Consider the following 25189-nt stretch of genomic DNA (forward strand, 5'->3'; position numbering starts at 1 on the left):
CGGGAAGTAAACAACTTTATCCGCTCACGCGATGCGCTCCTCCTACCGCAAAATGGCGGCTATTTGGTTTCGCAAAATCGAAAAGGATTCAGTTTAAATACAAGTGTTTATAAATAAAAATTATTATTCTGCATTGCTAAATAAATATCCTCCGTACTACCAACAAAAACATCTCAAATAAAATGCAGTAATACACCGCAAATCCTGCACTTAAAAAGCACTAATGAAATTTTTGGTGTACTTGGATAAATATGATAATATTCCGTTTGAGTGGTTCTAACGTTTACCATGAATTACTCCTTAAAGTATAGTTTATAAACATTTATATTCAGGGTAAACTTTAAAAACGCTACTTACGGTATGTTTTCAATAAATAAACACCGAAATCACCAGCCCAAACAATAACACACACGATTGTCGTGACGTATTTTTGAAGTTGTTTATTTTTTTTAAATGACAGACCCAGGCATGAAAAACTTTATGGTTTGCTAGAGTAGTTACCGAAATAGCAATTAGTGTTAGTTCTTTTACCTGTTATAACTTCGATATCCGATAAATCGGTACAAAATCATCGCCGGCACCTCTAGGTGTGGTATGCGTCTACGGCTGCATGTATCGCGTGAGCGGATATTGTACTAATATACTCGTTAGAAATTATGCTATATCTCTGCTGTGTATGTAATTGGATGTTTTGCCAAATTATTTATAAAATATAGGAATTGCATAATAACCCTTGTTCGCCATTATACTCGATATGATGCCAATAGATATGTTTAAAAGACATTACATTTATATTTAGTGAATTATATCTGATATGCCTTTTTTTTGTTATTAATCATTCTTAATTTTATTTAAATAATGTAGAATTTTCTTATTGAATTGTTTTGAATTTTATTTTAATAATGTATATGTTTTAGTAAAATAAGGATGTAGTGCCCTTAGAATGTTGCAGTGCCCCCACGGGGTGTTACATGTCAAGTACCATTAGCATAAGATCATCTGTTATATAACCATGTAACTTGCAAATAAAGAATATGAACATGAATGTACTGCCCAAAAACTTAAAAGTTACTTAACTAATAAATTATCTTTATACCTAATGCTGAGCTGTTTCATTTACAATATATTTTTCCACCACTGTGCACGGTTTTCGGCTAACAAGAGACTTTCGACCGTATTTCCAGGGGTTTTAAACATTTTTTTACGTGCAAGTTAATCACGATGTTACACTTCATCATTAGCAAAAGCAATCGCTACTAAATACTCACAAATAAACGTAGTTTAGAAAATAAAGACATAGGGACTCAAACCATCGACCTCTGCTTTCGTGTTATCCATATTTTGAATATCGATATAGTATAGAAACTACGACAACTTTGCCTTCTGAAACAGAGACGTCTTCAGAAGGTCTAGCGACGAGACGAACAATGTACCACTGAAATTCTAATTCTTTATTGCGTATCATTACACATTTGTAGTTGTTAAAATGTTGTTATGAACCAAAAATGAGCCCTACAATGGTGCTGCAGTCTTAAAAATTAAATTTCTTTGTTTACATGCAAAAAAACAAATAAAATGAATCCATATTAAATTAAAAATTAAATATAATTACAAAATAATTATTTGCAGTAAAATAAGGCAAATTAAATATATTAAATAAAATACTAAATTAAAATTAAATTAAACTAGTCATAATATATCATTATGAAAATTGAAGAAGAAATAAAACTCTAAACATAGAATAAATCTATGTCCAAAAATTTTAAATCAGTACTTATTCATTTTACAATTTCATTATTTACATTACATAAGTTTAATGATTCTGTTATAATAAATACGCATTGACTTACAAATAAATGGACGACGGGTCTAATACAAAAACCACGAAAAAAATGTCCCAAGTCAACCTATTTAAACGTAGTGACATGTAAAGGAATATGAAAAAGCTAAAACGTTGAATTTAAATTGTAATGTCATCGTAGTACTGTCTAATTTTGCTTGCTTCGCTGTCAGTGGAACAAACGAAGACTAAAGCATGAATGACGCTCTGTATATGATTTTAACACCCTATAAGTTCGGACACTTTTTAGCGCGGACCCGACGTCCATATAATTGTAAGTCAATGTAAATACGTTACTAAATATATCTGTACACTCAGGGCTTTAAATCACAAATTTCTGTGACATAAAGTTGATAAGTCCCATGTGCATGTAGTTTCGCCAGTTACCCATTAATAATACGTCCTTACCTATACCATATACTTAAAGGTCTAGGAATGTTTTATATAATATCTGGTATGTAGTCTACAAAAAGATACGTTAAAGTAAAAACTGCCTATTTAGTATCATCTATAGCACTCACTCAAAAAACTTATAACTCACACCATCATCTAAGTTAAGCAATAATTGCATATCAACTGGAAGTACAATGTTTCAGTGCTGTACATTCCTAGCATTATATGGATCATAGTTTGTTAAGCAATTTGTAAGCAACAAGAGTAGTAGCATAAAAAGTGTGTTGGCTGTATAGGGTATTACTTTCAGACCTTTTATAGGATTAATAGATGTTCATTAAGAAACAGTATTTAACGCGACCATTTTTAAAAGAAAGGCTTGCACGAGTGTTTCCTGTTTAAGCATTAATTGTAAACTTTTTACGTGGCTCATTGAATTACGGACATAGTTTTCGCGAAATTCCAGACACATGGGACTTGCCTCAGGGTGACAGGTGCAGTAGCAGTGCCCCTCAGATCTTAGCAATTTAAAGCTCTGAGTGGCACTGCAACTGGTATGGACAGGCGTATCACTTACCACCAGGCTCACAACTTGTTCGTGCCGTCACATCCATCATAAAAAGAAGTGTAGGTTCTATTTGGAGTCGGGCTTAAAAAAGTCGTTGCCATTAAAGTGCTGAATATAACTCATATAAAACTATTGTATATTGATCAATTAAATTGACAAAAATATGACAATGGCTTTGTAAATAGAAAAAAATGCAGAAGGTGTTATCAAACGTCTATTTCAATTTTTATATAAGAAAAAACACTTTAAGGTTTGTGTGTAAGACTCGATCCACATTTATCGTAAGAGATGATAAAAGAGGAAAAGAAAGGCTGTAACAAATAATAACATTGTATAAGAAGGGTATAATTACTATAAAACACACTCTAAAACTAAACAACCTAATACATAATACTCACCCTAAAAGGTTCTATATTATTATTTAATTTTAGTAGTAATTAATCGACGTGAAGTTTAACAATAAGGAAATGAAGGTGATTTCTAATTTATGGGCACGTCCTCTCGTGTCAAGAATTTTGATAGGAGTGACGACGACGAGAATAGTGAAGAAAAAGGTAATTAGAGAACGATCCAAATTTTTAAAAAGAAGTGGCCAGAAACCGAATAAGAGTATGATAAAAAGGTGAGATAATTATGAAAGAGGCCAGCATCGTCCCAACGGTGTATAATTAGTATCCATAAAAGCAAATTTTGTGAAAATCATCGAATATATAACCAGAAACAGAGACAAAATAAGGGCGATCCATCCCTGGCAATTCATCAGACAAATGGGCCTTATATCACTTTTAAATATCAACTCTCGTATGCGCTGAAATCGCAAATTAGAAAGCTGAAATAGTACAGCGCCAACAACTGACCTGTGTGTACGTCTCCGTATATTCCAAAAATACTCTGTATTTATTGTAATAAAGGTAATATCTCTAATAATGGGGGGCAGTTCCATTCAGTGATGTGGGAAAAACAGCAAAACATCTGATTACAAAACAAACGGAATCACATTTCTTCAGTAATAAATATGTAATTTTTCAATTTTGGTCCATTGCAGCAAAGCTCAAGTTTGGTCGATTTGAAGTGAAACAATTGACGACACCCGTCAATTGTTTCGAATTCGAGGCTGGCCAATCGGAGCGCAGTTGTCACCGCAATGATTTGGCAGAATAGTTTTCAAACAAATTAAATGAAATTTCGTCTCTATTTCTGGTTATATACTCGATGGTCAAAATGAACTCCCTTTAATTAAATTTGCCTAGCAGACGTTCATTAAAACCGATTAAACAAGATAGTACTTAATTCCAAATGAAAATTAACAAACGCAGTGTGAAATTAATAACTTGCAATAGCTAGGCTGTGTCCGGCGGCCATTTGTGTCCAATTAAAGGCGAATAAATTGGCACCTCCCATGTGGATATCAATAAAGGACCCCTTGAGAGATCAATTTGTATGTGCAGCCAGACTCGAGAGAAAATCATTGACTATAAAACTCGTAGAACTCCGATTGCTCGGGATGAAAAATTCAAAAGCATTTAAAAATCGTTTGACCAAATCGTTACCATGCTCGACTGCCATGCAGAGGTCCGAGTTTCAATTCTCGGGCCGGAAGTAATACTTGCATGGCCTACATTTATTTCTCTCGTGAGTTTGAATGTAATTTGTGGTTGTCTGAGAGTCGTATTCCAGAACTCTACTCAATGCTCAAGTCAGGATTTGAGCAGACTTGAATACGATTTCAAGCACTGGAAATAACGCGACTTGCGAATTTGCGACCCTAATGGCAAAGACTTGAGTATGATTTTCAGTGCTCACTGCAATACTCAAGTCAGGACTTGAGTATTGCAGTGAGCACTGAAAATCATAGCAGATGAAAACCAGAGCAGAGTTCTGGAATACTACCCTATGAGTGTATCCATAGCACCCGCGATACAGGGTTTCCCCAGTCCGAGGCTATGAGTGTGTGCGCTATAAAAATAAACAAAATTGTAATAATTTAGTAGCAGTTCATCTCTTTGTGGTTGACGGGACGTGCGCCTGGTGGTAAGCGACACGCCGCGCCGGTCCGTATCAGTTGCAATGCCAATTCAAGTTAGCCAACTTAGCAATTAAAGGTATATATACTACAAGGTCTCGAGTAGTCCTATTTTATTTGATTACTTTATCTTGAGCCTCTCAGAGGCTTTGAACATATCTCTGCCATTGAGACCTACACCAACATGTGTACAAATTCCATAATCTATCCTGGGAACTAAACCTGTGGTAGGAGCGTATAATTTATGGAGGAAGCAATCGCTTCTGTTATTGCGCTGTATAAAGCATTCAATTTCTTGTTTGTAGACGAAACTTGGTACATAAAAGTTTATCTATTCTATATTTACACTGTTGGCATCTCTATTTACCGAAAACTAAAATTTTGGTAATTAGCACAAATCACACAAGCTTTGAAGCTATTCAAAGCTTGTGTGAATAGATTTGTATTGCCTTAACATTGCTTATAATAAATAGTTCTTTACCAATTCTTGTGTGGTTTTGTTTTAATCATTTTTGTCTCGTTCAGTTTTATCGGTGAATGAAAATATCGTGAAATGAAACTTGGATATCAAAAAAGCTCTATAAAAATTTATAGACCTTTATAAACACATTTAATATTTTTTATTTCATTCGTATTAAACATCAATAAGAATGTAATAAGCATTTTTATATTAAGCCTACGCAAGCAATTTTCTACTTTGTATTATCGTAATTAAATTATAAACTTCCTTTGTCACGTCATGCTATATTTGAAATTTTTGTGACATTATGAATTTGGCATTATTGTTCACGTAAAATTGTTTTTATGTTCAAAATGTAACAAATCATTTCAGTTCTAAATGTGAAATGTTTTAGTTAACATATAAATAAACAATTAACTCCTGTAAGGTTCTCAATTTGCGTTATACCAACAAGAGGGACTTATAATCTTACCTATTTCTTCCGCCAAGCAGTAATGTTAACATTACTGTGTCCCGGTTTCGAAGGTTAAGGGTGCTGGTGATATTACAAGCACAAGGGACTTATCAACTTATATCTCAGGGTGACGAACGCAGTGGCAGTGCCCCTCAGATTTTTGCGATTTGAAGCTCTGAGTGGCACTGCAACTGTTATGGACAGGCGTGTAGCTTATTTGATTGTCCCGTCACTTGATATTATAAAAAAAAATCTAAATCCTTACAAAAACTCCGGTCTCTCCAGCAGTGGAAGTTATTAGGCTAAACGCAGAATAGTAGTTTCTTTCAATAAAAATAAATACTTTTATTTTGTAATCAAGTTTAGAAATTGACATCAGTATTTAAGGTATTTTGTTATATTCCATTCTTGTTATTACAATGACAACCGATAATATTCTTAATTCTAAGAGTTTTCATATTTTGTCTTTTAACTTCAAAAGAATCTCAACATGGGGTAGTTGATTATGAAATAATCAATAAATGGTTCATTATGAATTTAATTGGGTTGCGATGCACAAGAAAAAGAAATAAATGATTTATAAATAAATTAAATTGAAAAATACACGAAACAAAAGTCACAAGAAAATGTCGGCTGCCACAACAGTACTTCCAATAGTAAATGAAAAATCGAATTTCAGTAAGTGGAAATTTCGTCTGAAATTAATGCTAGAAAAAAAGCAAGTACGTTATGTATTGGTATAGAAAATAAGTGGGCCTTTGCGCAATTACGAAAGAGACGATGCGAGAGCTTGATCCGTAATAGTCTAATGCTTATCGAACAAATATGCAGATATTGCAAAAAAAGGCTGAAACAGCTAAGAAAATGCTGGAAAATCTTGAAGTCACTTTGAAAGAAAAAGTGCATACAACAGATTTTATTCAAAAAGGAAACCCATAACCCATATCTTGAACATTATTGAAAAATGAAGACAAGGTATTGGAACCGTATAAGATACGATTATATTTAAAACATTATAAAAGGAAAAATGGAAATCATATAAGACGTCAAAAAAAACTTGCAGTGGCATTTACTACACCATCAAGATCCTATCAGCTGTACGAAATAAAAAAAAAACCATTAACAAAATGTCCTTTTAAGTCTCAACCAAGTAACTCACAAACAACAAGTCAATAACTCGATTGCGTACGATGCGCGAGCGCAGACGATCGTAAATTGAAATCGGATCGCGTCATAAACATCTCTGCATCGAACGTGATGACATCGCATGTCCTGTCGTGTGATCTAGAAGCGAGCAGATTTACAGAAGTTGTGAAATGTACGGACTAATTAATGAACGATACTTTCATTCTCATATTACTTTAATTATAATAATAATAATAATAAACCATTTATTTCAGGCCATAGCCCATAAGATAATGGTGTTAGTTACAAATGAAAACCTTAAAACTATGTTAATATGATTGCAATTGTAAAATAAAAAAAATATATTGATAGAAAATTAAAATATTGAATTACAAAAAAAAGTTTAAATATTAAAATTTGGAAAATTATTAAAAATATAAAAATATATTTAAAAATATTTGACCAGTTGTAATGTTTACCCAAAACTATAAAATTGTACAATCAAAACGATGGGCAAACACATTCAGGATGCCATTGCCACTGTCACACTTAATTTTTAATTAATTAACTGCTCGCAAAAATAGACATGACGTAAATGCTAAGTTAAGTTAAAGTTAAGTGATGGGAGGAACAAGTCGTGAGCCTGTTTGTAAGCGACACGCTTATCTATAACAGTTGCAGTACCATTCAGAGCTTTAAATCGCAAAGATCTGAGGGGCACTACCACTGCGCCCGTCAGTCACCTTGAGACATAAGGTGACAAGTCCCATGTGCTTGTAATTTCACCAGCACCCTTACCCTTCAAATCCGGAACACAGTAATGCTGACATTACTACTTGGCGGCAGATATATGTACACACATCAAAAAAAGTTTGCGATCAATAGCATAAGCTCCTATAATTCTTTAAATGTAACTTTATCAAGAAAAAATCTATGTTGTATGCTTTCTTTAAATAGGAATACCCTGTTTGAAATTAAAATATGAAACTATTTTTTATTATTTATTTTAAAAAATTGAGCCATTAATCATAATGTAATAGTGATAGAAATTTCATAGAAAGAAAAAGACTGTTTAATTAAACTTAAACAACAATTTATTATTAAAAGGTGTGAATTCAATATAAAATAACTCCTCCCCTGGCTCGAATACATGCGAAGATCCTCCTGGGCATGCTGAGGATCAAGTTATCCAGCATTTCCTGGGGTAACCTATCCCATTCTTCAATAGCGGCTTCCCTGAGCTCTGGAACTGTCTGGGGACGTGGCTCACGGTTCCATACTGCTCGTTTAAGAGCGTCCCACGCGTGCTCTATTGGGTTTAAGTCGGGCGAGCCGGCAGGCCAGTCTAATCGTGTGATATCGTATTCTTGAAGAGCAGCATTGACTCGTTGAGCTCGATGTGCGGGCGCATTATCATCGACCAGTACAAATTGGTGCCCATGGTTTACTCAGAATGGTCTGACGATATCATCAATAGCAACTGCTTTGTACATGTCTGCTGTCATGAAGCCCCGATACGGGATCAAAGGCGTTCTAGCTCCAATCATAACGCCACCCCAAAAGGACACCGATTTTCCGCCTTGCTGAACTGTTCCAGTGGCAGTCCTTTGTCTTTCACGGTCGCCTGGTCTTCTCCAGACACGGACACGTCGGTTATCTGGATGAGTGCTGATTCGGGATTCGTCAACGAAGAGACAGTTTTGCCAAATGTTTTCGTCCTCACCTTTTTCATTTTGCCGAAGTCTAGCCCACTGCAATCTTCGTTGTTGACGTTGCCGGGAATTGAGCGGAGCTCGCCAAGACCTCCGTGCTCGTAATCCAGCCTGGTGCAAGCAATTGCGAACGGTCTGCGTGCTAACTTCAAGCCCAGAGGCGGCCCTGACTTTTGCTTTTATTTTAGTGGCGTTGATTGTTGGATCACGGGCTGCCAGCAATCTAATATAGCGCTTTTGGGCAGCTGTCAAAACAGTTGGGCGACCGCTGCGGGGTCGGTCAGCTAAATTCCCCATTCCGTGATACCTCTGCAACGTAGCCACGACACAGGATTGGGATATAGCAAGTCTGCGTGCTATTACTCTCGTGATGTATCCTTCTTCCCTCAAAGTTACTATTCTAGCTCGTAAAACCTCTGATAATCCTCTTGGCATTTTTTCAATCACAACTTTCCGCGAAAAATATCTTGAATCGCTTATAATTGACTAAATCAGATTCCTGAATGAGCGTAAGCTAGGACTGAAAGCCTTTTTATATGAAAAAACAATTGAACGGGGTCATTGTTTTATGTTCTAATTTATTTTTAAGTAAAGAATCTATAAAGAAGAAAAAATCATAATATAATCTACAGTAACAAAAAAGATTTCAGTTTTTCGAAGTGATCGCAAACTTTTTTTGATGTGTGTATGTAAGGCGGAAACTACCCTGGACGAATTCTTTAACAAGGAGCTCTTCTGCTACTAAAATAAATTAATAAATAATTGTTTTACAAGTACATATGTTTATCTTTACTACGAGTCGGTGACCCAACGTTTTGCACTACGCGCGCTGTCCCGGACTCGATTAAGACTTATTTAGGAAAATAACTTTCCTAAAGTTGGTTCTGGTCTAGATGTTCTGGATACTGTACAATTACAAGGAATTCCTTAATTTGAGACCCGGTAATTATTGTGGTTGGCTGATACATTATTATTTATCATTCGGATTCGAATCGACGACACTTGCTTGAGAGGCGATAGGTTAAATCATTAGGCTACCATGGCTTTTTTATGTACATTATTATTATTACTTAATTCCGTGTAAATATGTTAGTACTCGTATATAAAGATAGCTAAAATTCTAACTTTTAAAAGTTGATTAATTTTCTCTCCATACAAATAATTATACTGCCACAGTTATTTTTACTTACTAATCGCTTTATCTCACGGAATGATCACTAACGTGTCATCACATGCGTGGTAGTATCGGATTTCAATTTACGAGTGCGCTACCGGTGGTGCGCCCGCGCACGCCATCGGCGACCAGAGGCGTTATGTGGAAATTATTGCTTAATAGGTACTTTGCTTATTTGTATAAGAGAATGTGGGTGGAAATGTGAGAAAAGATCGACCGATTGAAGATTTTCTTGAAAAAAAATCTAGATCAAAGGCATCAAGATAATATGCGCGTATATGAAAACACTGAGTGATTTTAAGTACTTCCGAAAAAATACAAAATATGGTGGTATTTTACATTGCATTTTTTATAGTTCAGTGATCTGGTCAAAATGACTAAGTGGTTATTGTTAACCATACGTTAATTCAGTGACCAGGAATATTAAAAAGTTAAACTCAGTTACTATTTAATTGTGCTGTATTTTTATATTGATAAGAATGTCGCAAATTGCATTTAAACCTGATCCACATCATCATCATATGCTAGCTGGATATAGGTCTCCAAGTTTCCGTGTCACTCCCTATGGTCCCGTGCTAAACTCATCCAGTTTCGCCCCGCAATCATTTAAACCTGATTTATCCCAGAGTAATCTTGAGGTCAGATATAGCTATATTCAGTGTTTGAAAAGGCCATTCTCTCGCCTTGTGGTTTTCTTGTTGTTCCATGTAAACCAATTTAAAAGCCCCAATTAACAAAAATAAATTATAAACTTCAATAAATAATTCATAGGTATAATTACATGAATTTGCGAAAGAGTTGTTCAGAAATTGACCTGTTTTACACAGAAACGACCAGTTTAATCAAAATGGCGGTGCCATACGTGGATAATTGTAGGCAAATTGGAGAAGATGGCACCTTAACAAGGTAGCCTTTTAGGGGATTTTTTATTGGGACACTTTAGCCGCCATCTATTACACCGCAGTGTAAATGTGGTTAAATTATTCCTTTTAAGGAGCAATCTGTAGACGACGTTTTATTTCTAATTTTGTTCATGTAACAAATCAATGTCGGAACTTAATTTAAAAGTACATCTTAATTTATATACTATTAAACATCTCTGAGTATCGCTAGCGACTGTCTTCTTCTTTTAACAGTGTCGATGTTCCTTTTATTTTCAGACAATGTTGACTTTGAATAATACATTCCTTCGTACAGGTATTAGGACACAAGGGACACAACCGCAAGTGTGGCATGGACTGTTCTGCACAAATAATAAAGAACTTTATTCATCCACATTGACATAAACATTTTTAATTTTTTACACCACAATTTCCGTAAATAACGTAGTCTTTAGTTATATCATGCACCAATAAATTGAGAGGACTGCTAATATCCATATTACAGATCGTAATACTGATATATTATATAGATATTGTAATAAATTACTCTTAATCCGGTCGAGAAACGTTCAGAAACCAATGAACAATAACGACGTCCGATCTGTCAATTTAATAACCCAGCTACAGCACTGCAAATCACACAAAGTCAGGAAGTTGTTTATATTACGTAAAGCCTGCGAAGTAGAGCGGATTTTATCTCCCCAATTGTGTTCGGCTCAGACACTACCTTCTTCTATTGAATCTGACCCTCGAGTTTCCAAATTCTCCTTTGATTGGTCCCAGAATATTTTGAAATATCTGCCGTAAAAAACATCATCATATTCAATAAAATAAATAATACAAAAAAAGAGTGTTCCGAACTTTCTAGCAGTCCGAAAAAGGAACACAAGCAGATTAGTTTTCAGCGATAATAGAGACTTAGAAGCTTAGGGTCCACAAAGGAGCCATTGCATTATTACACTGCGGTGTGACATGCTTTTTAGTGTTATAATAACCATTATTACCAAAACCTTAACATTTTCACAGGTGTGAAGGTATGTGCAGAACGTCATCTTTTAATTATAACGCTATTCATTTGATTGCGTTCCTTTTATATGTTACCTGACTCGATAATGTCAAGATAAAGTACTTATAATACATCATAATTACCAATGGAATCGTGTTTCTGCTTTATATTAAAGCAAGTATAGTTTTCTTCTTTAATTTTTCATCTGTCAGTCTCCTTGATCTTCTACAGTTTAATTTATTGTTTTTTTCTTTTTTGATGTTAAGTTTTAAATGATTTCATGTCTTGCACTACCCATGTTTAACGGTTCCAAATTTCAATTTTTTATCACTTTGCTTCACAAAAGATAGCTCGCTAGTATGGGACACTATCTCATAACATTAGGATGTACGTAGGTGATAGAAATAAATACGTTTGTTTATAGAGACATGTTTATTATTCGGTCTCCAGAAAATAAGATAACATGCATACCTTTACGCAAAGACTACAAACCTCCTTCTGCTACACTCTGACACACCTTCTTCGCCTCTATAAATCTATTTAATTATTTATTTATTTGCATTTCACATATAGTCTTAAGTGTTATAGTACACAAATTTAGAACTATGATAAGAACTACATGTGAGATCCTATAAGGGCGTAGCAAAATACGCTTAAGACGTAATACATATTTTAACCATGGTAATATAAATTAGAGTTTTATCGTATAACATTCATAAAATTTTCCCCTATACAATTGTTAACTTTGTTTAAGCTTTTAATATTCATAATTTTAGGGTAATAACAGTTTTATCAAACAGTGTTATCGTCAATTAATATTAATATAATAATAATTCCGATAATAAAATATAAAAGCTAATTTTTATTTTTATTTATTTTATTTTATTTATTTATTAGGAAGACCAACAGCTTAAAACTAAATTAAGTAATAATAATAACGACATAAAGCCAATTACAGGTCCTCACAAATAACAATTGATTTTCAAGTTTTAGCACACAATTTTCAAGAAAGAAAAAATAATCAATTACAAACATAGAGAAAATCTTATCTTATCTTAATCTTATATCTATCTATCTATTTATCAAAATTCAATACGAGTATTATATATATATTTGCATGTTAAACTCTAAATTATAAATTAGTGCATAGGAACATACTAACGCGTACATTATATACCCTTCAAAGATTGTTATGATATTTAAAAATATTTGAAGATTTCGGTACATTATTTATTTATATCAACGATGCATTCGGCAATACTGTAATAACATTTTGCTATAAGGAATTGCTTCAAATGATTTACAAATTTAGTGTAATTTGATATAACTTTAAGATGATTAGGTGTTTTGTTATATATTTTGCTAACCATAAAATGGGTAGCGGCTGTGCATATCTTTAGTTTAGAGAAAGGTATTTTAATTTTATTTTGGGTTCTATTATTTCGTTTTATTGTTTCTATCGGGGAATACAAATGTGAGTGCTTTCTAACAAACTTACACGATTCCAATATAAATATTGAGGTCAGAGTAAGAATGCCGTTTTCTATGAATACAGGCTTGCATGAGTCTGTTTGCTGAAGGTTGAATAGAATGCGTATACACCTTTTTTGGTTTACAAACATTTTGTCGGTTTCGGTACTATTTCCCCACAATATGATGCCATAGCTCAATCTAGCATGACAGTACGCGTGATAAGCGGCTAGGGCTGTTTTGAATTGTGTTACCCTCTTTAAATAACCCAGCGCGTCAGTCACTGAAGAAAAAAAAAAGGGCTGTTTTGAATTGTGTTACCCTCTTTAAATAACCCAGCGCGTCAGTCACTGAAGAAAGTTTAGCTGCTAATTTTTGCAACATCCGGTTTCAAGCTCAAATTCATGTCAATTTCCACTCTCAACAGCATTGTCGAGCTTACTGTTTCTAGAGATTGGTCTTTATATTTATAGTTAATATTTAACGGAGTCTTTTGATAGGGCTTAAACGGTATTAATTTTGTCTTATCAATATTAATTTTCAAGTTATGTATGTCGAGCCAATTTGTGATCCTATTTAGTTTAAGGTCCAATTTAGAATTCAACTCATTTGCGTCTTGGCATGATAGTAAAATTGAGACATCATCGGCATAGATTGTGCATTGACTATTAAGCATATTTGGAAGTGAATTGATATAAATTAAAAAGAATGTACACCCCAAAACACTGCCCTGTGGGAACCATTGACTAGTATTTCAGAAGATCTGTTAAGGTTTGTGTTTTGGATTTCTACAATTTGAGAGCGATTTTCCAAACATGACCTAAACCCGATGGTTTACACGTCGATACGTGACACTCCTCGAATTCCACTTGTATTTAAGTGGATAAAGATAATGGAAAAGAATATTATGGTTAACCCTATCGTAAGTCTTGCTCATGTTCAGTAACAACCCAATTGCATATTTTTTTGAATTTATTGAATCGAGGATAATTTGGAAATATTCGTAAATTGCTCTAGCATGGTTGATCTATTTTTCCTAAATCCGTTCTGACAATCGCTGAAAATATGATATTTTTCGAAAAAGCAGTTCAGACGTTTTACCATTGCAGTTTCTATTATTTTTGATGATGAAGGGAGCAGAGCAATGGGACGATAGTTACTTGGATCACTTTTATTTTAAACAAGGTTGTTTTTAACGCGTTTGGGAAAATTCCCTGGTTAAATGATTGGTTTGTGAGTGTTGTAAATGGTGTGGTTAGCTCAGACGCACATATTTTTGTTAACAAGGGCCGGATCTCATCAATTCCAAAACTCTTTTTATTTTTTAACTTTTTGATAATGCTATAAGTTTCATGTAAGTCTATTGGCTTTAGGAAAAAGGTATTTTCAATTGAGTTATTAGTAGGAATGGTAGACTGCACTTTGTTTGGAGTAGCATTTCCTATGGATGCAAAGAAATATATATATCTATTCGTGTTGATAATTTTTTTGGAAGTTTTACAGCTTTTTTGAGTCCCTTACAATATTTCTAATAACGTATTTGCAGCGTTTTATTATTTGATTGGGATACTAGAAGTTTTTATTTTAGTTTATTCCTGGTGTAAGGTAAGTCTTCTTTGAATTAATTTAATTTTTTACTATTTTAATGGGTATATATTTATTCATTAAGGTTTGCAAAGTATTCAGAAAGGCATCATAGTCGTTTACATTTTTTTTTGGGGTTATTATTTTACTCCAATCGACTTTTTGAAACTCAATTTTAAATTTAGTGCAGTTTATGTCATTATAAATACGTTTACGTCTAATTAGCTGTCGTAAGTTTTGTGTGGGGAAGGGAGTTAAAAAGAAGTTAGAAGTTATTTAGTTGTGCCTTACGGGGTAGCTCCATGTTGAGTAGTTTGTAGTCAATTTGCGGGAGCTGCAATCATCAGGTTTGTATTCTTGTCCGTCTATCATTAGTCTATTGTTTATAATCTTTGCTCTTCGTCCATTTCTTAGTGCCTCGACACGAATTTTTATAACATTTTTCTGACTTGAAGCGACTCTTGTCCTAACGTTTTGAGACAGACAATCCAGTATTTTTAAAAAGGCGTCGGTTTTGGAGTATTTGTTTGGTGGCTTTTTTGCTCAAGAGTTCGATTTGTAACGGCCTCCTGTGACCTCGTCGTCGTCGTCTTCATAGATGCCCGTTTGTTCTTGCTCCTTTTATTAAGTACTTCCCCAATCTGATTTAGATGTACGCCGAGATCTATCTCTTCCCATGCTTTCATCCACATTCACTCTATAAATGTATGCCGTCAATCTATCAACATTCATTATTTATACGTGACCAAACCATCGAAGCATCTCTTCTCTTTCCTAGTCACTAAATCATCTTTCATACCACAGCGCTCTCTTACTTGCAAAATAAATTAAATTAAAATAAAATCTAATTGCTAACCAAGCAAAGCTTATCACATGTTGCAGTTAGACTATGAATATAGTTATAGTTTAAGCTGTACAAGTAACAAAATATTATTGGTTGCTGGATCTCGTGTCCGGTTTTAGTGTTCCGGTTTGGTTGCTTTGGTGGCTAACACACAGTAGTTAAAAATATAACACTCGTGGTTATGTGGGTTATCCTATGACATTTATACAGCAACAAAAAAAGGTGCACATAAACCAGGGCACGGACCAGCCCACAAGCAGCGACCAGCAACCTGTGTTTATCGTAATAAATGCGTGCACGTCGCAACTCGATATCGGGATAATAAATTTCCAGAAACTCCCGTGGCACAATTATGACACTTAATTGAAAATTCGGTTATCGGATCCTTTATAAGTGCTTTCGTAGAAAAGGAGGTTTTTAGGGTTGCCACAAAAATATTTATTTATTTATTCGTATTTGTATGGCCTACATTTATCTCTCTCGTGAGTTTGGGAGTAATTTGTGGTTTTCTATGTGTGTGTTCATGGCATCCGCGATACAGGGGTTCCCTAGTGCGAGGCTATGAGTGTGTGCGTTATTATTGTTGTTGTCGAGGTAAGTTTTAATGTTTTAGTGTTTTGGTAAGATCACAGCCCACATGTTCTCTAAAGACGGAAGTTAGCATAACTTGAACGCAAGATTATCAAAATAAATCACTTCTTCTTATCGTATCGATGACGTACCTTACAAAGCTTGCCACCGTGGGGAAGGATTTGCCGATCGCGTAAGGTACTTGCCGATTGTTGCCCAGGGTGCACCAGACGTACAGGATAGGAATGGTACGTCGGAGAGGCTCCTTTCGTGCACCCCAACAAATCACTAACTTAACGAGAAACAGTTACACTTGCTTTATTGCTTAAAGCTCTGCTATTTCACGTCCATCCAGGTATTCTTGATTAGCTTCTTTACACGGTTCTTCACGGAGTTGAAGCCGGTAAGAATTATTTATAACATCAAGTGACGGGACGAACAAGTCGTGCGCCTGATGATAAGCGACTTGCCTATTCATAACACTGAAAGGCTCTACCACTGCGTCTGTCACTATAAGATTGACTGACAATTCCTAATTCCTTTAGTTTCACCAGCACATAGATGCTGGTGAAAGGGTATAGACCCTTCAAAACCGGAACGCAATGATGTTCACATTAGTGCTTGACGACAGAAATAGATAACGGTGGCAGTATTTCCCTGGACGAACACTTTTACAATGAGATCTACTGCTGCTTGAATTGTTTTTATAATATCAAGTAACAGGATAAACAAGTTGCGTGTAATCTGTAACCCTGAGACGTAAGTTGATAAGTCTCATATGCCTGTAATTTCACCAGCACCCTTCAAAACCGGAACGCAGTGGTGGCAGTAATCAATGACACACATTAGGGTGCCAACATTATTCTATACATGATCGTACTATAAACGAAACGGTGCAGGTGATAACCCTATTAAAGAAGTACTTGAAATACTTGGTCTAAGTAATGGGTAGCGAATACCTGCACTTAGTGGTATGGGTAAACAAGAAAATTGATTTTGAAAAAAATAACTTACAAAATATGGGTATTCATCGTTTACAATTTCATGGAAACATTTTACTGGCGACTGAACAAGCCCATACAATTTGTATGGGAGAAATTAAGAAAACAACGTGATTATTGACTATAAATATCGTCAAAAGTTTGTTTTTTTTTCATTGAAATATGATACCAGAGTTCAAAATTAACCTACATTATAGGTATATATTCAAAATCATCAACTCGTTTATTCGTCCCACTGCGGGGTACGGGTTTCCTCTCAGGCGAGGGCTTAGGCCATAGTCTGCCACGCTGGGCCGACAGTTGTGAGTTTTTCTTCATCGAAAAGCTCGTGGTGAATTTCAAATTAAGTTTCTTAAAAACTGAACTTCCTTATTAATTATGAAAATATATTATTGAAATACAATTGTTGTAGACAATCTAGAAAAAACTGAGTAATTACCGGCCAAATATAAAAAAAAAATAATTGAATGCTCCAGTTTAAAAATGGAACATGGAATTTGTAATTTATTTTCAAAATGTAGCACCACAGCCAATAATTGGTCGGCAATTATTCATTCAAAATTTGAATTTCGATCGTTCGTTGGTGGTCCCGGCGTGAATATGAGGCGGTCCCACGATCAGTATCGAATGGTGAATTTTTACGTGTTGCATAATTTTGTGTTAGATTAACCGCTTGTTTCACTTGCGTATATAACGACCATGAATATTTAGAGAACGGGAGGAATGGAGCAAATTATCATTTCATTTAGAAAATCAAGACCGTGTTTATTTGCAACCTATATTATCTGAAATCAGCAGCTCGAAGACGAGGTCTTTGTCGAAGAGCGAAATATACAAAAGTACTATCGAAAAGTAACGGAAAGTATTTCTTTTGACGACAACAAGCACGTAGAAAAATTCGTGAGGTCCGCTGGTTCGTTCCGTGACTTAGTTGGTGTAGCGTTCTGGCACGGTATGCTAGAAGAAGGATCGAAGGATTTTTTCTGAGTGTTCGATCTTTGTATTAATAATTATAACAAATATGAATTAATATAGAACGAGATTCTCACTCAGCTGGTTAGTTGCGCTACCCGGGTACCAGACATTGACAATAACCTAGGACATACGATCACTATCTGGTGAAATCTTTATCTATTTACACCCCACCCGATCTCAAAACCAAACGTTGCTGACTAGTAAGCAGTTTTGGATGCGATGCGACATTTCATTGAATTTTGTGCCTTGGTGGCATTGACTTAGAAATAAATGGACGACGGGTCTAATACAAAAACCACGAAAAAAATGTCCCAAGTCAACCTATTTAAAGGTAGTGCATGTAAAGGAATATGAAAAAGCTAAAACGTTGAATTTAAATTGTAATGTCATCGCAGTACCTAGTCTAATTTTGCTTGCTTCGCTGTCAGTCGAACAAACGAAGACTAAACCGTGAATGACGCACTATACGATTTTAACGCCCTATAAGTTCGGACACTTTTTAGCGCGGACCCGATGTCCATAGAATTGTAAGTCAATGCTTGGTGGCAATTAATTATTTGCCTACAACACACTACAAAAAAGATCAATAGTGTCCTATCTACTAATTTTACTTGCAACCCTTCGCCAGTCGCCCCGTGATCGTATTCGCGTTTTTTTTTCGATATCAAGTGACGGGACCAACAAGTCGTGCGCCTGGTTAAAAGCGACACGCCTACCCATAACACTTGCAGTACACTTAATACCTTAAATCGCAAAAATCTGAGAAGCGCTACCACTACGTTCGTCACCCTAAGACACAAAGTTGAAGAATCCCGTGCCTGCAGTTTCACACGCAGTTATGCGAGCGTCACTTCTTGACAGCCGAATTAGTTGTAGTGGCAGCTCTTCCCTGGACAAACTCTTTCATAAAGGGCTCAACTGCTGCAAAAAGGGCTTCTCAAGAAAAACGGTACATGAGATGGGTATTGAGACTACGTGACATCTCAGCCGATACGCATTTAATGCACTTAGGTGCAGTTTATTAACACAGACCTTAGATTAAGTTTGAAATTTCAATAAATTCCACGTCCATTTTGCATGCGTGTCGGTATGCCTGTATGCGCCAATAATTCAGAAAGTTAACGAGAGAATATCAGTCTGAATCTATCCATGGACCGCTCCTAAATACACAATGCATAATTGTCCATTAAACTAGCAATGGAGCTTCGAATCAAGTGAGCGGAGTTAAAAGTGGAGGAGGCAACATTACCAAAGAACATTATATAATCAATGACACAATGCTACCTCAAAAGGGTGCAAGTCTTTTAAGGCGTGATATTATCCTATAATATAAATAATTTAATTTTAGAGAGCTCAGTGATATCTCAAAAAGACAAATTTAAACGAAAATGCCATTTCTGTATTAAACAGCTGATTTTTTTTCGTGATTTCAGAGATGCCATTATAGTAAAAGTGATTTATAATAATGGGTTAACCAATATATTATTTAGTGCGCGTATACGTTTATTTACTATGCTATAACATAGTAATACATGATTGACATTATTTATATGGTTTCTTTTGTTATTAACATAGTGTGTAAGAAATATAAAACTAACACCATATTGTCATAAATAAAGAAACGAATTGTATAATCACTGACAAAAGTGCCAGACAACCACAATAATAACACGGTTTTAAAATAGGGAATTCACTACCTACAACATCTTGGCTCAGGACTAATTTAGAAAAAATTGTATCCCTAATTGGTCCTAACCGTTGAGTCACCGAGGTCGTAAACCCGACATGGTTCCTACACATATAGTGATTGGTGAAAAAAATTTTAAAAGTATTTTTTTATAACGGTGCATGAAAACACAGCCGCGTATTACAGACACCGTGTGTCTGCGACGTTACAGCACCAAAACCGTTAGAGACTATGTGTCTCTAGCGTGCGTGAGGGGTTAATTTTGAATTTATACTAAAATGCCACATCCGAAACTTAGAACCCTTAATCCTTTCTGCCAATTGTTAGGGTGAGTAGAATTTTATGGAGCGCGGCCACTAGCTTAATGGTATGATTGTTTTCATTATAATTGGTAGTCGACGTCATAAGTACAGCGAAATTATTGGGTCTTCCTTGGAAATGATGCGCACCACAGAGTGATATGTTGTGGTATTTTTTAATGAGTTCTAGAGACCGTTTTGGATTAACTGATGGGTTAGGAAGTCGCATTGTATCGTAAACAGAATGTGGTTAATAGCCGAAATTTATATGTAGTATTGTAAGTTTCTAAGGCAGGTTTCCAAGACGCTATTTATATACAGAAGCCGTGATGGCTTCGTAGGTTTGTTAACCATCATGTCTTTGACTGTTTGAATAGTATATAGATTGTTTATTTCATCAATTGCTTTTCGAATATAAATAGAATTAATAGGTGAGAGAGGTGGTGGCTTAGTGGGAAAACGCTTGTTTCTCAATTTAGAGGTTAACGGTTCGAATCCGTGTGCCAGCATGTACCTATGATTTATTACACCAAAACATATTCACAATTATTATTTTCACTTACAGTTACACTTATATGTATATTCAAATCCGCACATGTACTTACATTATGAATTACTAAATTATATAATTACTATACTATTAAATAAGTTATTTTAGATGCACTATTCACACTTTATAACATTTATTATTTTAATGAACAATTTCCCTTGTAGTCGTTTATTACAAATAACTTCTAGATTTAGGACCTCCAGTTGGTTTTGACTAAAAACCAGCGCCTTAGGGAACTTTGGCATATGCTGAGTCAACGCCGGCTGTGTCACTGCTGTGACAAAAATGTTTTATTTTTCCTGTTTTATTCAATAATAACGCACACACTCAACATAGCCTCCTCCTCCTCCTGGAAGCTTGCAAATGTACAGCCTGTACCTAAGAAAGGTAGCCATGCCGACCCATCTAATTATCGACCTATCGCAATCACCTCCATACTCTGTAAGACTATGGAGCGTGTATTGAACAGCCGTCTCCTTGGATACCTCGAAGATAACGATCTCCTCAGTGATCGACAATATGGTTTTCGCCGTGGACGATCTACTGGGGATCTTCTTGCGTACGCCACACATTTATGGAGCGAGGCTGTCGAGAAACGCGGTGAATCGCTTGCCGTGTCTCTCGACATATCAAAGGCCTTTGATAGGGTTTGGCATGATAGCCTGTTAAACAAGCTTCCAGCTTACGGAATTCCTGTTGGCTTTTGCACATGGATAGGCGATTTTCTGAAGGATAGGTCAATCCGTGTAGTTGTAGATGGTTACTCGTCTGCTCCTCATGGTATAAATGCCGGTGTACCTCAGGGATCTGTCCTCTCCGCCACTCTATTCTTGCTGCATATCAACGACCTGCTGCTGATGCCCGGTATCTTTGGGTACGCAGACGACAGCACAGTGGCGGTGAGTTATGTGCCAGACGCCCGAGACAACAGTGAAGAGATCCGGTGTAAGCGAGAGGCGATGGTCACCCGGTTGAACCTGAGTCTGAAAGCTGCTTCCGACTGGGGAGATGCTAACAGGGTCAGGTTTAATGCGGCTAAAACACAGGCGTGTCTTTTCTCATCAAAACGGAGTCCCCTACACCTTACTCCGACTTTCCGAGGTGTATCCGTGCCGATAAGGGACCACCTTGAGCTACTTGGTCTGGACTTATCATCCAACCTCAACTTTGGGCGATACATCGAGTGCTTGGCAAAAACTGCTGCCAGAAAACTAGGCATACTTTTCAAGGTCAGGCGGTACTTCACACCTGAACAGCTTTTAAATCTGTATAAAGCACAAGTTCGATCCTGTATGGAGTACTGCTGCCACCTTTGGGACGGCTCTGCCCAATACCAGTTAGCTGCCTTGGACTCGGTGGAGCGTAAAGCAAAGAGACTTATTAACAATAATCCTCTTGTGGAGTCGAAGCTCCAAAATCTCGATCATCGCAGAAAAGTAGCCTGCTTGTCGGTTTTCTATCGGATACATTTCGGGGAGTGTGCGCAGGAACTTTTCAATTTGGTTCCGCCCTCACCGTTCCTCCTTCGGTCGACTAGAAGGTCCGGAGCACTCCATTCTTATGTCGTTGATATTCCACCTATTCGCACTAAGCGCTTTGCCTCCTCCTTTCTGATGCGTACGGCAAAGGAATGGAATGCTCTACCGGCATCTGTATTTCCCGAAAAGTACAATTTGGGGCTATTCAAGGCTAGAGTGAATAGGCATTTTTTAGGCAAACGCGTCCCATCGTCGGTCACATCGTCGCTTAACATCAGGTGAGATTGTGGCCAAGCGTGTGTCTATTATATATTAAAAAAAAAAAAAAAAAAAGCCCCGCACTAGGGAAACCCTGTGTCGCGGGTGCCATGGACACACACATAGACAACCACAAATTACACCCAAACTCACGAGAGAAATAATTGTAGGCCCTACAACTATTTCTCCCGGCCCGGGAATCGAACCTGGGACCTCTGCGTGGCAGTCCGGCATGGTATCCGTTCGGCTACGGAGGCAGTTAATCAATCAATCCGTATTTGTGTCATACTAGTAAATAAAGTGTTTATCTATGTATCTATATGATTATATATATATGATTGTAATTTCTAATTACGTACATTTGTAAGTGTTTAGTAGCAATACATCTCGCTAATAGCGACAAAAAGTGTCATCGGTGTTTAGTAGAAAGGGCGTAAACGTCAAAAACCTCCTGTTTTAAACTCAATTTTAATTTTTTTTTTTATATAATACCAAGTGCAGAGACGAATAAGTCGTGCGTCTGGTGGTAAGCGACACGCCAGTCCATAGCAGTTGCAGTGCCACCCATAGCTGTAAATCGCAAAGTTCTTAGGGGCACTGCCACTGCGCCTGTCACACTGAGACATAAGTTGACCAGTTCTATGTGCCTCTAATTTCACCAGCACCCATACCCTTCCAAACCGGAATGCAGTAACGCTCACATAACTGCTTGGCGGCAGAAATAGGTAAGGTTGCAGTACTTCTCCGGACGAACTCTTTCACAAGGAACTTATTATATTATTAAGGAGATTTCGAAATGGCGCTTTTGCCCTTTCTTCAAAACACTAACGACATTGTGATGCGTTTAGGTTTCTATATGTCAAAGATGGTTGCCAAAGTTTGGAAGTCTACAAGCCGCTTAAAAATAATAAGAATAATAATATGCCAGACTGCTACACCAAGTACCTGGACTTGAACTCCATGTACTATGAGTACCAGAGCAACGGAATTCACTCCTTGTCACTAGCCAGAACATCCAGACAAGAACCAATTTACAATCGAACCCGAGACCTCATCTTGCATGTACAGTGTAAACCAAGGTTCTCCAACTCTTCTTGTTAAAGGTAGACCAGTAGAGGTAGAGCTCCTTGTGAAAGAGTTCGTCCAGAGAAGTACTGCCACCTTATCTATTTCTGCCGTCAAGCAGTAAAGTTAGCCTTACTGCGTTGCTGTTTTGAAAGGTAATGGTGCTGGGATTTGTCAACTTATGTCTCTTAGGATGACGGACGCGGTGGCAGTGCCTCTCAGATCCTTAAGATTCAAAGCTCTGAGTGTCGCTTACCATCAGGCGTACGATTTATTCGTTCTGTCACTTATTATCATAAAAAAAAAGAAAATTTCATTAAGCAAGTTTTTTCGTTTGAAACTTATTCTTTGGGGGCAACTGCCACCCTTATTTATTTATTTTTTATTTAATCATTTGAAGCATAGAAAAATCACATTTCTATACAAGGAAACCATAAACAAAAAGTATGTACTGCATATTTCTAAGAGAAATTTGTTCCTAGTTCCTACAGACCTAAATACGGGCCACATTGCAATTACTTATGCCTGGTTTAGTTCTTATCTATAGCCAATAGACGTTGTTACTTTCTGATCCAATGTATTAAATAGATTGTACCTTTCAAGCAGAAGACGTGGATTCGAATCCGGGCTGGCACCTTTTATGTGCGAAATTTAATTAGAAACTACTCTACTACTACTAACTATTTTAATAAAATTTGTTGTTAAATTGCATTATGGTCAACACTGTATTTTAAAGCACAATGATCATCACAAGTACAGAATGGTGTCCATCAATCGGATCGTTTTATCTGAAGACGTCACGATTTGTTTCGTCACGATCCGCAGCTGTGACATCGTTGGGCATCATTATTTCGAGATTCGCGTATTGATAAGCCATTATTATCAACAACAACTTTTATACACTACGACCTTGTAGCCTAGTTGGATAAATGCTTGTCGCGTTATTTTATCCACCGGTTCGATATTTCGGATAATTGGATTTCTGATAACAATGTGACAGACATGATTTATAGTTTAATGCACGTTAAGGTGAATCACTGGAGGAGAAGCGAGAACAGAATGTTTTGATCTAGGATCAAAACGTTTAATTATTTACTACTATATTATTATTATAATAAATCTTACAAAAAATATAAGACACACTTAAATCATGAAAACAGGCTAAAATATAAGTAAAAAACAAATTAAAACATCTAACTTTGTACATTTTTGTATAGAGACATTTCTCTTTAAGTACGACAGAGAGCTTACTACATTTTGATTTTCGACTGAAGCCCTATTAGTTATTAAATTCACATTTATATCAAAATTTGCGAATTATCCAGCGGTTTAATGACAAAGCGTGCCGCACACTGCCCCGTCAGTCACCATCGGGCGCTTGTCGACAACGGATCTGTGTCAAATTTTCTCCGCCTATTATTATTTTGTTCATATTAACTTACAGCGCGCGGATCGCGAGGCGCAAGAGGCAACACCCATACCTCATCTCCTAAAATCTCGCGTTAAAATACCCCCCTTTAATGTTTAGTTAATTTGAATTTAGTACATTTTACGTGATATTGAAGTCACTTGGTTGCTCCATTGAATTACCTACTGCATTCTAAATGTTAATGTCATTTATTTTGTTATAATTATTAATACAAAGATCGAACACTCAGAAAAAATTCCTTCGATCCGACCGGATTCGAACCGACGTCTTCTAGCATACCGTGCCAGACGCTATACCAACTAAGCCACGGAACGAACCAGCGGAAATTACGATTTTGTTATGC

The sequence above is a fragment of the Hyposmocoma kahamanoa genome, unplaced genomic scaffold (genome assembly GCF_003589595.1).
Source record: "Hyposmocoma kahamanoa isolate Upper Pololo Valley unplaced genomic scaffold, ASM358959v1 81, whole genome shotgun sequence".
Classification (NCBI taxonomy): domain Eukaryota; kingdom Metazoa; phylum Arthropoda; class Insecta; order Lepidoptera; family Cosmopterigidae; genus Hyposmocoma; species Hyposmocoma kahamanoa.